The sequence below is a fragment of the Manacus vitellinus genome, unplaced genomic scaffold (genome assembly GCF_001715985.3).
Source record: "Manacus vitellinus isolate BGI_N305 unplaced genomic scaffold, ASM171598v3 scaffold_6_pilon, whole genome shotgun sequence".
Lineage (NCBI taxonomy): Eukaryota > Metazoa > Chordata > Aves > Passeriformes > Pipridae > Manacus > Manacus vitellinus.
Window position 1 is genome coordinate 138,682 of NW_021940750.1, and position 16,612 is coordinate 155,293.

Below are 16,612 nucleotides of genomic sequence, written 5' to 3' on the forward strand. Positions count from 1 at the left end.
AAATGCCTTTTCCTTAGCCAGCTTCTTTTTCCTTCAGTAATTACTGAGCAGCAGCTTAACATAAATTTAGCTGTTCTATTACTGCAACTGCTGATGTAAGTATAGCCCACAATAGGGCACAGACTTATAATGATACATGAAGGAATGGACAAGAGAGTCTTGCATTCATTTTCAGATGCTAAAAAACTTATTACCCATTTAGTGTCCCACCAGGAAACATGTGCCCAGAGAAATAAATGAGGCTAAACCACTTCATACTAAAGGGATTTAGCTATACTGAGAAAGATGAGAGTAATTGGAGCTGGAAGGAAAAATTTTTGCTGTGCCTGTTTCCTTCTTTTTCTGAACACTACAGTACAAAGGGTCTGATTTGTTCATATGTCCAAACAAAAACTCCAAGAGATTTCCTTATGAGCAGAATTGAACCCTAAATCTTAATCTTTTTCAAGTAGCCAACATTTAAGAGGCATGACCTCCAAACAGAAGCACATGGCACACCTTTGAGAGGCAGAAGTTCTCATTTCCACTATGCCAAAAGATTCAGGACATTTACATGAAGTAACAGTAGTGATGTAAGTGAATAGAGAAAGGCTGGGGGGGAAAGGAGGAGGCTAATATTAATTTGTGCATTTATCCAGGGAAGTTAGAGCTCTGGTTTGCAGGAAGCTTGTGAAGCGAGAAATGCTGCCAGAAAAAAAAAAAAAGCGCTAAAATCTGGCTCTACCATCACTTCTTTCACTCCTGCTTTCTCTCCCCTTCTCCAGAATATTGTAGCTAGAGAAAAGCAAAATGAGTGGCAAAGGTAGTTCTGCACCCTGCCTGCCAAAAAAAAAATAAATCTATTTCTGTTCAATGGCTCATTTAATTAGCTTTCTCCCTTTCATTCTCCACCAGTTTTGGCCTAATACTTTCAGCTGGAGCCTTTACTTGTGAAGGCCAAGGTTGAAGAGGACAGAGGTGAGGGAGGATAGAAGGGGAAGAAAGGGAAAGAAAAGTCCCTACCCACAGACTACGCAGTCATGCCAGGAGAGGGGACGGAAGTATCACTTCCCCACAGGAAAACATGGATCTCTATTTTAAACACCATGTTATCCTCTCTTTATTCCACACCCCCACACTACATTTCTCCAGGAAGGGAGATATTTACTGGTCTGCTACACATCATTGCTAATCTGTGAACCCCACCATCTACCAGCCACTTTTTAACTATTTTCATTATCAGCCCAGTAACAAAAAATCTTCTAACACCTCAATGTCCTCTCACTGCTTTACAATCAGTCTCCTTCAACTGCCATGAGAGTCCTAGGGGACCCGAAGGATTCACCAAAAAATCACAAAGAATTTCCTAAGAGATCTGGAGGGACAAGTGGCTAAAACAGCAGTTTCCAAAACTCCCCTTTAATAGAAGAATGTCCTCTCTCTGCCTGTTACTGTCCTTTCTTAGCAATGGAGAGTAAAATGTGCCATTTCTCTCAGAGCTGTCTCCTCAAAATCCATTAAAAGCCCCTGCCTTACACCCCCCCACAATCCTGACAAAAGCCATCCTTCACCACCCTGCTTGATTATAAAATTTTCCTGTTAATACACCATATTGATCTGCAATGTTAGACTGGGTACCAGCATTTTAATTAGAACCTTCAACTATTTCAAACAATCACTAAATAAATAAACCCCCTCTGTGCATCCAATTCTATGCAACTTGCATCCGCTTGTAGAGACTTGGCAATCAGGCAGCACCCCCCATTCACTGCAAGGGCTTTCTCAAAAGATTTCTTTGCTAGTGAACACTTACACATGCTATAAGGACACACTGGCAGGTGCCTGCAACACCCTACAAGGGCTTGAATTTTACTAACAGGAATCTGAGCTACTGTGAGAATTCAGTTCTATCCTCGTTCCTTCCCTTCTCTCTTCCAAACCACCCCCCTCCAGCCATTATCAAAATACAGTCAGGTTCTTTATTCAGGTGGGAGAAAAGACCGAGAAAAGAGGAATAAGGATGAAAGAAGAGAGGCAATGGAGCATATTTCCTTTTCCAAAAAATAATAAAAAGGAAAGTGTACTCACTGTATCCTCAAAGACTATCCAGCTGGAAATCCGAGTGATTATGAAAAACCCGGGTGGGGGAGGGGTTAGAAAACTATTTCATTTCAGCAATGAAACTAAAACTAAAAACAAGAAAGAAAATAAAAATAAAGGATATCCAATTGCAATTTCCCAGAAATTTCAGTCCACACAGGTGCCAATCCAACCCAACACTGCTGAACTCTCCCCCACTGGCAATTTTACTTTCTTCTTCTCTGTCCTTTATTTCTGTGGCTTTCAACTTTTCTGCTTAAAATTGCCGTAGTGGTAATGTTGATGTTTGCCTTTACTGGAGAATAGTGGTTTCAAATAACAGGAAAAAAAAAAAATCCTTGCAGAGGAGGAATGGTCCTTCTCCTTTCTGAAACTTTTCATTCCACTGTGGATCCTTTGCTTAGTTTCCTTTTCCTAAGGTTTTCTGCCTCTCTGGCTCCACTGCTCCCCATTGCTCTTTATTTGTTTTTTGTTTTTTTTCTCTGGAGAGCAGAATGGGCTGTATTTCTTTTTAAGCAATCCTCCATCTGTATTCTTTTAATGTAATTTTGTTGTGACACTTAAGATCCAGGTCTTGCCAGGCAATTTTCTTTTTCCCCCTTCTTTGCTGCACTATTAATTATCCAATCCATGTGTCTCCACATTAGAATGGGGATTCCCATTCTTCTTTTTCTCTATTCCCCCACACTCCTTTAGAAAAAAAAAATCTCCTTTTGTATTTAAATTTTTATTTCTCTCTGCCAAAACAATAAACTTTTAGTCTCTCTCCCCCCTCTCCAAAGATCTGATTAGATTTCCAATCACAACCCAGTGCGCAATTGGATTTTTGATTTCGGCAAGAAGCCAGCAATCCACAGCATCAGCACCCTCTCCTTGTTTCAAACTCCACGATATATCCTTTTGCCTATCCTCCAACTCCTCTGCATTTTCATAATTTCACATTAAATTATATGAAGGAGAGAGGGAGTAGAGAAAAATTCAAGGTTCCCACCAGCTGTCAAGAAGAAATCCATCATCTCGTTATTTTTTAAACACTTGGGACGGGTGTTTTTAGCGCCCACTCTCGCCTTTGCCCCCCCCCCCCCCCCTTCTCAAAATCCTTCTGATGTTAAAACTCCCCCGATGGGGCACAAAGACGCTCGGGAAGACGTGATTCGTCCTCTTAGCTGTAAATTTCAGAAGCACCCTTTGCTTTTCATTTCAGCTTCCTCTCCATCTTTTGTCCAGCAGCTATACAGATCCAGCAGCACTGAGACGGATAAACTTCTATTTCTTCTTTGAGGAGAGAGATGGAAGGAGAGACAGGAAGGATAAAAGCTCTCCCATCTCAACCTCCCTTTTCCTCCTTTTCTCTGTTTCAATGCAGATCTGGTCTCATTTCCAAGCTCAGCCTGGTGTATTTCAGATGTATAAGTTGGATTTCCCTTCTGCACAGCAGTGAGTTAGTCTCCCATCTTCTTCCACACGCCAGTTATCTTCCCCCTTTTCTTCCTTCCTTCCTGCCTCCCTCCCTTCCAAGATGACACAGTCCCAGGAGCGCAGCCGCTTCTTTCAGCTTTTCGTTTCATCCCTGATATGCATAGCCCTTCGCACAGTCGAACCGCTTCCTCCCTCCTATTAGCTTCGGCTTGAATTCTCCCCGTGTGTGCACGTACGTACGCATGTATGTATATATCCAGCTCCTGACAGCTGCTGTTGTTGCTGCGAGGAGCTCCGCTTTTCAGTCGCTCTGGCTTTCAGTTACTCCCCTCCTTTCAGTGGCACCCTAGGATTTGCAAATGTCCCAGGGCCAGTCTCTCTGGCTACACTCCTCCTTCTCCCCTTCTGTTCTCCCCTCTTTCTCTCTCTCTCTTTCTTTTTTTTTTTTTTCTTTTTGTTTTCTTTTTTTTTGTTTGTTTTCCCCCACCTCTTCTTCGCCCCCTGCCCCCCTCCCTCCCCCCCTTCTTTTCTCTGCTTGGGATCAGTAAAATACAATTACCCAATTACCTCCCATCATCTTAGCACTGATTGGTCAATTGCATTAACACTTGATGTCAGGGAAAAGGGCTGGGAGCTGCTCTGGTGTGGCATTGCTGCCACCTGCTTGACAGTTTGGGAACAAACTTAGGGTTACCTTAAGAAATCTCCAAGTCAGAAAACAGTAATTGAAAAACAAGGGATCATCTTAAAGAAAGGAATGTCAAAACTCATTTTCTTAAAAGCCTGCCTGATTCTGACAGTTCAGCCAGCATTCACAGGTACCAGCCTAGCCTCTGAGGCAGAGGAAATGACAGCAAAATGAAATGAGGTATAAAGTCTTTGCAAAAGAAGTACAGAGCAAGCAGTATTCACAGGTATCAACTCCAGCCACAACTGCAGAGGCGTGACAATAATATGAAACAAGGTATAAAATTACCTCTGCAAAAAATATAGCAATGTAAATAATTTTCATGGAAAGACAATCTATTTTCTAATTACAGAAATAAGTATGTGTTCAAAACTTGTATACACATATTAATTACCTAAAACTCCATTTTAGCAGTTGTTCCAGGGCAAAAGGCCTTTGAAGTGCTTCAAGATTTCAGTGAGTTTAAGTCATGGCTCCAGTGAGCTGTTAAGTGACAGCAACACAAGAGTACAATGTCTAGGCTCATCTATCAAATCTGACACAGTTAGATTAGAATGACGTCTGACCAGCACTTTAGAGTTTTCTAAACTGGTTCTGTAATTTGGACTACTGAAGTGCTGTCATGTTCACTATGTACTTATCTACTTATGTTAGATGTACTTATTTATGTTACCTAAAATGCTCAGAATTGGGCTTGTGTCTTGGTTTTTTTCAGGGATCAAAATTCAATAAAAATTTTACAGAAAACTTTGCATGTATAAGGTCAGATATGCTATCCACTTCATGGAAACAGAGTATAGATGATGTATGTGCTGGCATTTGTCTCTCTCAAAATCAGAAATAAATTATTTATAGATCTAACTCCTCCGCACAAGCCCCAAAAAGAGAATGACAGGTGCTTTCATGGTAATTATAGCAAACTTTAAATATTAAGCAATAACTCTGAGTTATTCCATGCATATAATAATATAACTATCTCTTTGTTCGGTCCTCTCTCAAATAGTCAAATTATGTTTGGTGTGCTTACTTAGGCTTCAGCTTCAGTGTGAAACTGGCATCTTGAAAATAAAACAAATTTTTAAATTATATGTCATATTAGAAGTTTTTTCCAGAATTACAAAATCCATAAGCTAGCTGAGTTCAGTCAAGTAACACTTACTGAATCATTAACACTGACTTTCAGATTTATTCTACTGACTCAACAAGCTTGCTGGCGAGAAAAGTTCTACCAGATATAAGTTAAGCAAGTGGAACCAGGCCCTAAATCACTGTTATATTATTTAGCATCTAATCTTACTATCACTGAAATCAATGGCAAACATAAATTACCTACAATGGGTGAAAGGCTGAGTGTGTAGTAATAATTAATAACCCAAAACTAACAGTCTTTCAGGAATGCTAAAAAAGTCTTTGGGAATTTTTGGAGAAGGCTGCGAGTGTGATAGGAGAGGAAGTTGCTGACAAGTAACAATCTTTTTCTCAGTTGGTGAGTTTATTTTATTCCTGTCTTATTCATTGATGCTGCTGGTGTATTTTGGGCCTACAAACGCCTTATGAGAGTCTTTTTCTTCTTACTACTCAAAATCCAAAAAACCACAAACTTCTTCCTTTTCCCAGAAGAATAAAAACATCACTGCCTAATATGTTTTCTCTACTGTTTGTTTAAAAAATTTCCTGCTAATATTAAAGAGCCTGTGAGTGAAAATGAAGGTTTCTATAACCAAATTAAACAAATATATGGGCATCAGGTAGAGAAGACACAACTTTTGGGCATCTAATAAAAGCATCTGCAATAGCTACAGTATCCCTGTTGATACAAGCTAATATTTTACTTTCAGTAGAAATGTGTACATTTTCTAATTTTGATATTATTCAAACAACATCAAAATACAGATTTTTAACAGATAACAGTACTTAAATAGACAATAATATATTTGCTAGCATAGATCTGACTAAATACAAATCCAGCATCAAGACTGAAAAATATGCTCTAAGCTATGATATGATCTTCTATCTTAAAGTTTGTTATTTTTAATACATGAATTAGGCTTTATCACCTAGTAAACACAGGAGATAACATGATTAGCTCCTTAGAAAATAAATTTAAAGTCACCTAATTTGTGATATTTATAAGATGACATGTCATGCTACATGAAAAAGTAAATGTCCTTATACTAAAGAAAAAAAAATAAATTGCATTATCTGTTTTACAAGCATGCACGCTACCTATGTGTGAAACCTACTTAAAACAAATATTCTGGTATTATCACAATAACTCATTCATTAATCAAACGTTAAAAGACTGTCCTTAACTCTGGAGAGACTTGTGTTATGTTTTTCCTGCAGTACATTATATGTTGTTGCCTCCAAACAATACTGTTTGTATATTGTCTTAAATCTCTTATTTTGCAGATTTTCCAGCCAACAATATCAATTCCCTACATATCAGTTCACAAAAGTCATCCAACATGGTGAGCTGATACTCAAAAGTGCCATGGAAAACATTGGATCATAGACACGATGCAATGTTTTACAAGCCCTGACAAGGTGAAACAGAAGAAATACCCTAGGGCATTCTGTTCAGTTCCTAAACTAGGGAATTACTATTCTTCATGCTCATTGCCCACCTCTGAACACACTCAGGTGGACAGCAACTGTTAAGAGCAGCTGTTACCTGGTCTGGGTAAGCTGCCCTGGCAGTGCTACCATACAGCATGCAGAATAGCCACTGCTGCTGTGGTACAAAATCCCAAGCACACAGCGGAGGCCACTGAGTTCTGGTTCCTCTTATGGACCAAGATCACCATGAGTCAAAACAGTGAATTGTGAAGAGAACACAGACTGGCAAAGGAACTTTGTTTTTGGTGTAGTGTAACAAGATTGCCCAATCCTGAGTATGAGAGGATAACAAAACTGAAATGTATGTACTGGCAAATCTTCACATAATAAACATGGACAATAGACCATTATAAAGGACCTTTTCCTTCCTGACAGATAGGGCAAATTCTGTAGTTCTGTGTGATTAGCACTGGAAGCCACTAGTGGAAAAGACTAGATATTCAAAATTTTCAGACATTTGATGGAAGAGAAACATGGCTAAAACTTAACGAAAGGAGATTCTGACCTGTACATAAAAAAGTAGAAAAACATTGTAATTGAATAAGCATAGCCCAATTTTAAGGAAAAGAGTGAAACCAGACGACTTTGCTTAGGCAAAGTGAAAAGCAAATTGCAAGATTTGCCCCTTTGGGGCAGAAAAGAAATGTTGCATACAAAGACCAAATTGTCAAAACGGAAAAAAATAAAAAAAGAAAATTTCTTGGCAAAAATAATATTACTCAAGGAGATAACCATAATTTTCAAGATCTGTTTTCAGGTACTTATAAAATAAATTACTTCAACTAAATATCTTCAGCATCTTCTATGGCCAACATTGAGGCACCAATTTTACACATCATACAAATTTCCACTTAGCACTTATTGGTCAATGTGAAAAAAACCCCATGAACTTTCACAGTGATTTTTTTTTTTAACTCCTTTCTCTTTTCTATTTTTTTTTTCTTAAATCACTAATGGCTTATCCTTGCCTAACAGAAAACAACATAAACTTTTTTTTCAGGTTTATCTAAATTCAAACGAATTGAAATACTATAATGCATATAATACATGTAAGAACCTACTTTCTTACCTTCCGTGCTTGTAAGACTGCAACCAGTGATGTGGACATCGAGAGTGTTATAGCCAGGACTCAGTGGAATTGTATCATCAAGACAGATTATATGATTCTCTGCATACCTGCCACACTGCCTGTAAAATAGAAATAATACTTATTGAGTGTGTTAAACAGGATGGACTTGCTGTTATTTGGACTGGGGCGAGTAAAGTTTTACAGTAGTATCAGTGCATGATATAGCACTATAACCACAGTATGATGTGCACTACACTAGGCAAGGCAAATAGGAAAAATACAAGGAAACAAATAGGGTAAAACCCCACCCTTCTAAATAATTATCATTCTTTTCTGTACCTTAGCAGCAAATATCCGATATTAAATAATTTAAGATCCCTGAATGTGTTGTAATACAAGTGTACTTTAACAGATGTTGACTTAAACTAGACAGATAAAAAGTCAGGAAACAACTTAGGACGTAGTAATGAATGAAGGCAGGAAGTACCATATTTATATTCACAAATGTTCTGAAATATGGTATAGGTTAGTTAAAAAATGATTCTTCAGCCTTGGGTTGTCTAGATTTTCTCACCAAGTGCTCAGCTCTTCCTTCTATCTCCACATGCCCTTAAAACTGTACATCATTTAAAGAGCATATGAAATATGAAATATCAAACCATCTTTCAGTATAATCTTAAAGAGATGGATGAAAAATTACAAGACAATAATGAGCCTCTTGAAATTCTTTTGGAATTTATTTGGCTACTGCCACTGCAGAACAGACCAACAGTCTGTCTAGTCCACTGTGGCGTCATTTCTAAAAAGAATACAATATTATTCCATAACTTTCACTTCATAAAGTGGTGTAAGTGGAAGAATAGCCAAGACCCATTTGCACTGGATTTTCACATAAGCCCTGGAAAGGTTGCAAGTAGAAACGGTAACTCTGTATTTTGGAGACAATAAGAGGAAACAGGTTTAATGCAAAGAAACCTCTTTGTCTCCATTAGAACTTTGAAAAGTTCTAGAAGGAAATTGTGATTGAGAACTTCTCTCATTCTTTATTGACCATATGTTAGAAATCCTGATAAGGAGTTAGGAAATCCTGTCAGTCACAAGTGGTAAAAATGACGGCATAAATAATGATTATTTGAAGTGTATTTCTGTTTTTTAATCAATGATACTTTAGGCTCAGTTTTCCTACCATCTCTCCAAACTTCATTCCCAGGTGGTATGGTACAGTTTTAAATCAAAACTCACCTTTCTGAATCAGATCTGATCTTCACAATCTACGGAAGAGTTTCTTGTTAAGGGATTATTTCTGGTGATGAACAGGATAGAAAACCTGTAAGGGATGAAACATGGTTTTAAGAAGCTGCACATCATGATTATAGGATAGTTTGGGATCAGGGAAAAAAACACAAGAGGTAATGCACAGAAGTCTGGATTTTATCCACACTTGTACCAAATGTTTTTTTGGTTTTTCAGACATTCTATTTCTCTTCCTTTGCACTTTTCTACTCACTTACATTGAGCCTGCATTTCCTTGAAACAGTATTTGCTTTACACTCCTTTGTGTGTTAGGTGAAAATGTAAATAAATCTATAATTTAAGAGATAGAAGTAGTTTTAGCACCAAAGATTACAGTACTTACAGTCTTTGAACAATAAGAAGGGTTAATATTAAGAAAATTAGAATAGGAGGCTGAAGTTTACAAATTTTCCAAAAATTTTTCCATAGCTTATTCACACATATTTTATAAAAATCAGGAGGTCAGGGGATATGGACTTTCATTTAAAATATTACAAGTGGGCCTTATTTTCAGAAGCAGGCATAGCAATATTTGTTAAATCCAGCTCTATTTAAAATGCATTTTCCAAAGATGAACCAACTGAAAATGAATCATCACTTTTGGAAAACACATTTAATAACTCCATATATGAAGGCATATGTCTGGAAGCAGGAGTTAACCATCTGTGGTCCTTAAGTACATATAGTACACTTTACTAGAATTTTTATACAGATACATATATCTGTGTGCATGCAGGTTTCTCATGACAAATGGCAGTGTTTAGATGTAATTGGCATGGGTTTTCTATGGTCAAAAACATATTAAGAACAGATATTTAAAAAAAAAAACATTTTCAAAAATCTGTGACTAAAAGAATTGAGAAAATTTATATATTTATCCTACAATAAACTAGCTTTTAGATATCGGGAACCATATACTTTTAGAGAGACAGATGCAGTTTGGTCGTTGAACTTGATAGTCTAGGATTTTCTGCTTGTTTGTAGGCAGAGTGGCATTGGCATTTTTCCCATTAAAATACTGTGTTTAAGAAAAGAAATTCTCCTTGTTCACATAAGAATTTGAACTTGCTGAAATTTTTCAATTTAAACTTTTCTGAACAACACCAAAATGTCACAAAACCTGACTTACTTCTACAAGCATAGACTCTAGGATAGATTTCAAAAGGTATTCAGGTGCTTAAACATGTGGATTTGGAACTTTCTGTGATTTACAGATTCTGTCTAAGTGTATTAATCAGCTAACTGCCATATGTTTTAATCTCTAAAAGCCTTTCCAATGAGAACACTATTTGTTTGCTTGCTAATATAACAGAAGTGTTTAAGGTCCATATGTGACCTTGCAGGGTTAGGGAGTATATCTTACAGGGAGTCAGCACCATTCATGTCAGCTTAATCATACCAAGATATTGGTGGCTATTGCATTTTTTGAAAGACTTAATTTCTATTTCTTATTTCTTTTGAACAGAAGAAAACCAGCAGCTTGTCAGTATGGTATTAGGTGGGAGGCAGTACATGGCAGGATATGAGTCAGTCATTAAGCCTGCTGGTCAGTAAAAAAAAACTCAAAAACTCAAAACAAACTAAAACTTGTCATGACTAGGATGATTCTATGCAAAGAGAAAATGCATTAGACAATTTATTCAGAGATACAAATTTATTTTCAGAACATGCTAATACTAAGACAGAGAAAACATTTGAGATACTTCTTCCCTACCTCGCTGCAGAAAACTTCAAACATCTGCATTTTATACATTCCTATTTCAGAAATGTTTTCTCTGGACAAGTTCTGTATTATACCCATGCCCACCTTTGGGATTTGATCCTGTAAGATAGTTAAGTGGGATATTTATAGGGCAACCATGCTGATGAAGACCTTGTATGCTAAGCTCTAGAATGACAAGAATTTCTGCTTTGGTTAAATGAGAGCAAGTATATAAATATATCTCAGCCCTTTGTCACAAAACTGTGTGGGAAAGGCACATTAGGCAAGGTGCTAGAAGTGAGGGAAGCTCTAACTACTTGCAGCTATGACACATTATTATTCATTGCATGGTGTGTCACTCAGACTGTCATAATGCACAGCGGAGAGCATGCACATTATCAGTGCTGAACAGCACTGAGAGGGACTGCAGAGGCACAGGTCATTTGGGGGAAATACCTCAGTAACAATCCAAGCACAGGTTTGCTGCTCTTTGTGAAACAGATCTGGCAGCACACCTGGTTACTAACAACCAACAGAATTCACCCATTACAAATGAAGACATTTGAAAAGGCTTCCTGAGATGAAGTCAGAATTCTGTATGCAAAGTACTCACTAAATATTATTCAACCCCATATATTGGTCTTACAGAAAGTGATCTGAACAAAGAACAGGTCAAACGCGTAAACAGTCATATAGGTATGGGTGTTAGCACAATGCTTTGCTGAGGAAAAAGGATAATCAAGAGGAGGTAGAATCTGCAGGGTCAGAGAATGCACAAATACAAAAATCTAAAATCACCCAGGAAGAACGAAGAGAAATAAGGCAGCAAAGTAAGGAAATCAGATATAAGCATCAGATTTAAACACACATACAAGATGAGTCAATTAGGTAAAGAAGGCAGTCTGAAGTTCTTGAATAAGAAAATCTCAAGTTATAGCTATAAAAAAAATAAAACTAGCTTTTATATATTTGAAAATTAGCTTATATGAACAAAAAGTTTTGTGCTACTTCCAATAAGAATATGCTTCCTTGAGCATTTGCAGAAAATGAAATCATAATGGAAAAATCCATTTTCCGTCCCCCATCTGTAAAACAATTGCAATATTAGGATAACTTCTTCAATGTTTCTGCTGCCCTCTGTTTTCTTTCCCCACATACAGCAGCACTCTCTTTTTAAGGCATTTGGGGTTTCCTTTTTTTTTGGTTGGTTGTTTGGTTTGGTTTTCTTTGTTTTTTTAATAAACTTCTGACCACAAGTCAAGAATAAAAAACTTGAGGTCAAACTTCAGCAGCAATTCAGAGAAAAAATTCTCAAACATGCTTGGCAGGTCAGAAAGCATTACTGTAGTACCATTACAACAAGCCCTGCATGAGACCTTCTAGCAGCTGGTATCAGCACTTTCAAACCTTATCTATACTTCACTCATGCTAATAGGTTTCTTTTAGAATACATTGGATAATAAGATACAAATCACACTCTAATATTCCATGTTAGACCAAGAGTTTGAGCAATTATGATTGAGTTGCAGAGCATTTCCTAGGAAACTACTAAGAGGAGCTAATGATATGCTCCTCCATCAAGAATATGAATTTATTAGTAATATTACAATATATATAAAAGACCCTATAAGCTTATTACCTTTAAATTAGCAAAACACCCACATATTAGGTTGTATTGATGCAGGTCTTTTCATCAGTGGGTCTAAAATTATTGCATAGGAACCATCTTACAGACCAACAAAATGTACCAGCCTCATTCTGGTAAATGATTCACAGTAGTACCACACAGAATTTTCACATTAAGAAGGAGAATTTGGTTTCTTGTTCCATTTCTTTTAAAATTTTAGTAGGCAAAATGCAACCATATAAGTATCATCATAATTTTTTATGATTATTCAAAAGATACTGATATCAAAGGACCTGAACAAAACTGTCTAACTTGATCGGGAATTTAATGGTCTAAGCAGTACAAAACACGTTCACATAATGTGACCATTTCTTAACTCACTGAACAATTTGAGCACAACAGTAAGCTAGCAATTTAAGACAACATGGTTGATGGGAAACGTGATATGGGAAGGTCAGGATGAATATCAAACTGAAAACAAGAAAGGATTTATAAATTCATATCTTCATTAAAAAGTCAATGTCTTTCAATAAGCACTGCACCATGTATGATTAATTTTTCATGACATTCAGAATTGTTATCCAATGACTTCTAGAAAACTTGGTATAAAAAGAATCTTTATGCTTTTTATGGAACAAACAAGCAAGTTGAAAACAAATAAAGGAGAGAGAAGATATACTATTGCAGTATGTGATGCTCTCTCTAAAGATACTCATTTTGCGTTTTGTTGGGGTTTGGTTTTTTGTGGTTTTTCGTTAATATTTACAAGGGAAAAATTAAATTATGGAGTCATAATTTTGGAAGGGAAGGGGGCATCCAGTCTAATCTCCTGCTCAAAATAGATCTGATCAGAGCAGATATCTCAGGGCACGTCCAGTGGAGACTTACAACACCTACAACACCTGCAAGAGCCTACAATCTCTCTTGACAACCTTATCTGATTTTTTACCAACCCAGAGTTTTGGGGTTTTCTTCCCCTATAATTAATGTGAAAGCTGGGAGGTACTGGGAGAGAGAAATGGCTTAGGAATGCTGCCTTTGCTGCCCTGGGAGCTGAATTTGCCATTGCAATGATGGTAACCAATGTCAATCGATTGGCAGCCTACTACATGATGTCAGACGGATAAACAGCATCAGCTATGCCAGTCTATGCACTAGAAATGTTTCCTGAGGAACAAAATAGACTTTTAAATGTAGAATGAAAATACAGAGAAGGTACCTCTAAAAACAGAAAAGGTGGGATCAAGGAATTACGAATGAACAGAGAACATCTGTATCTCCAGTATCTCAGCAAGATTAGCTACAGAAGTTATGACAATTGCACAAAATTATCAACTGGGCACTGTGAGACATCCAGTTTTGTTCTGTGAGTTTTAATGACATCCTGCTGTTCCCTGTGATACTCTGGCACCCTGGATATATGCACTATTGAAAACCAAGCTAGAAGGAATGAAATTATCCAACAGAGAAATGTTTAGCTCAAATTCCAGTCTTTTAAATATACATAAATATAACTGTTACAGTATAACTATTACCTGAATGCGTCAGAAGCAGCTGTGTTTTTCATTTCAGATTACACTGAATCATTCCAGACAAAACCGTCCTAATTTAGTCTACATACATTTATGCTGTTATTAGCTATTATATATGTTTCTGCACTATTAGAAGTCAGGCTAAAAAAAGTTTCATGAATGATAACATGAAGCAATTTTTTAAAAAATCTTGATTAAAATTATGTAAAGATTTTTCTAATATACTGATATTTAAGATTACAGAAAGTAAAATATTAATACAAATAAAATTATACAAAATACAATATTTAATTTTAGATTATGAATAGATTATGACACAGAATAACTGAAGTTATAAAAAATTCTGCTTTTAAATGATACTTGAAAAAACTGAGAAAGTATAAGATAGTCTGTGATCAAACATGGTGCAAGTGTATTGAAATGGGAGGCCAAATGGCTACTAAAGATTTATTCTCAGATATTTCTAAAGATTACCAACCAGTTCCTACTGCACTTGCTCAAGCAAGTACACACAATGACTTTGTCATAGTACTTTTATAAGAAAAGCTGAAGGGCCAGGAGTTGGACTTTGATGATCCTTGGGGGTCCCTTCCAACTCAGAATATTCTACAATTCTATGATTATTTGTTCACTTATACAAAATGAGTCAGCTGTACTTGTTTTATGCATACATACATGTGTATATGCATACACTGACTTTGTCTGCTCTTTACAAGCAGAATAAAAATAATTTTCTGTGTAAATATAGCTCTAAAATATTAACCTACAGAAAATAACCTGGAGATACTGATAGACTTTAACAGGTATCATACGAGGAAAGAGAAAACTAAATTATCAGAAGACATGAAAAATCTATTAGGGATCAGCATATAAATTGAAGTATTTCCTGACAACTGTCATTATTGTGCCAAAGTTCAGACAAGCAATAGAGATGTCTCACTCAGTCTCCTATGCTGCCTGCCAGCACTATCAGAGCATCCAGGAATCTGAAACAAAACCAGCTGATTAAAAAACTAGAATAAAAGGAGACCAAATGGTTTTCTTTCCTATTACCTGTTTATAAAAACAACTGTGTATTGTAAAGATCTCCTAAAGGATCTTTTATTTAATGCTGTTTCATCAAGAAACTTACTCTGTACAGGTTTCAGTAAGGGTGAGACTGACGGAAAATGCAGCAGAATACAGTTCTGGCTACATATGCCATTTTTTCCCATGTATATAAGACTTGACCACAGAGCTGTGAAAGGCTAGCTGTTAAATTGTGGACCACTGTTTTAACTTATATCTACTGGGTTGCACACGATTTATACTAAATGGGTTATTTCAAGAGCTAGGATGTGTTGTCATCAAATCCTAAAATATGCATTAATGATAATAAAAATTTCACAGAAAGCCTTAGCAAGACTGATTTCTAATGACTCCTAACAGAAAAAAAAAATCATAACTCTACAGTCCTGTACCTACTCCAGAACACAGCCAGTAGGATAAAATAAGCAAGATTAACTTGTATGCATATATTATAAACTGGCACCTGCATGAGTTAAAGCAAAAATTGAGTTTAGTTCACAGCAACAGAAGAAAAGTGGAAGAGTGGAGGAAAAAACTTTCTAGCTTTAAGAATAGGTAACCGCAAACTTTTTCAAACTGCAATCTTGATTGTTATTCCAATCCCAAAATGTTCAAATCACCTAACAGAAATAAATGAACTTCTAAGTCCCCCATTCCAGGTAAAATCAGCAAAAAATGAGTCAGCCCCTGATTTCCTCCTTGCCTTCAATAACCACTCTAATGACACTGAAATCTGTTGCTATGTACTGTCACGTTACAGGAGAAAGTGATTGCACACAGACTTTTCCAAACATTTGTATTTGTATGACCTGAAATTACAAAGCACACATTTTATGCCTGCATTTCCTACATTTTCCAGCCTTATCTTAAATCCTGATACATCCAAATCAATTCATCCTTGAATAATTCTCAAGTTACTAGAAAAGTACAAGAGAAAATGAAAACATTCAAATGTCACTTGAATTTGCCACAAATTCAGACGCTGAAAACAAAACTATTTGATTAACAATGTTGAGCCATACAGATACTTTGCAACAGAGTCTCAGTCACAGTGTATCAAAATAAATTCAGGCATTCTGTTAGTATGAAACAAACCTTTTTAAGACCCCAGTTCCATGCCTAGTAATCTTCCACAAAGACTAGCCTTTCTACCAGATGTAAGAATCTGCAATTGACAAATGAAAGCTGTAAAACTTTATGAGCTGAATTATTGCCATCCCTGGAATGTATATACTTCCTCTGAAACATTTAAGTAAAGTCCCACCTAGTTCTGGAAAAAATAATGTGGAAGATAAGAAGGTGATCAGGAGTAGTCAGCATGCATTAACCAAAGAGAAATCATGATTAACCAACCTGATAGCCTTCTGTGATGAGACAACTGGCTGGATAGATGAGGGGAGAGCAGTGAATATTTCCTACCTGTACTTCAGCAGCGCTTTCAACATTGTCTCCCATGGTATCTTCATAGGCAAGCTCAAGAAGCGTAGGCTGGATGAGTGGATGGTAAGGTGCACTG

The 16,612-nt window shown here is 36.7% G+C and overlaps 1 protein-coding gene across 4 annotated transcripts in view; it reads right to left on the bottom strand.

Annotated features, from left to right (window-relative positions):
* The window catches only part of LRRC4C (leucine rich repeat containing 4C), a 491,415-nt gene that overhangs the window by 92,679 nt on the left and 382,124 nt on the right, over positions 1 to 16,612 (bottom strand). For 2 of the 4 annotated variants that reach the window (XM_008919741.4, XM_018082946.3), the window contains exon 1: positions 2,068 to 3,916. The gene's annotated coding sequence lies outside the window, so the exon portion shown is untranslated. Of the gene's footprint in view, positions 1 to 2,067; positions 3,917 to 7,874; positions 7,994 to 9,116; positions 9,202 to 16,515; positions 16,539 to 16,612 lie in introns of those variants that run through there. The other 2 variants (XM_018082947.1, XM_018082944.1) reach the window with 2 other exon arrangements.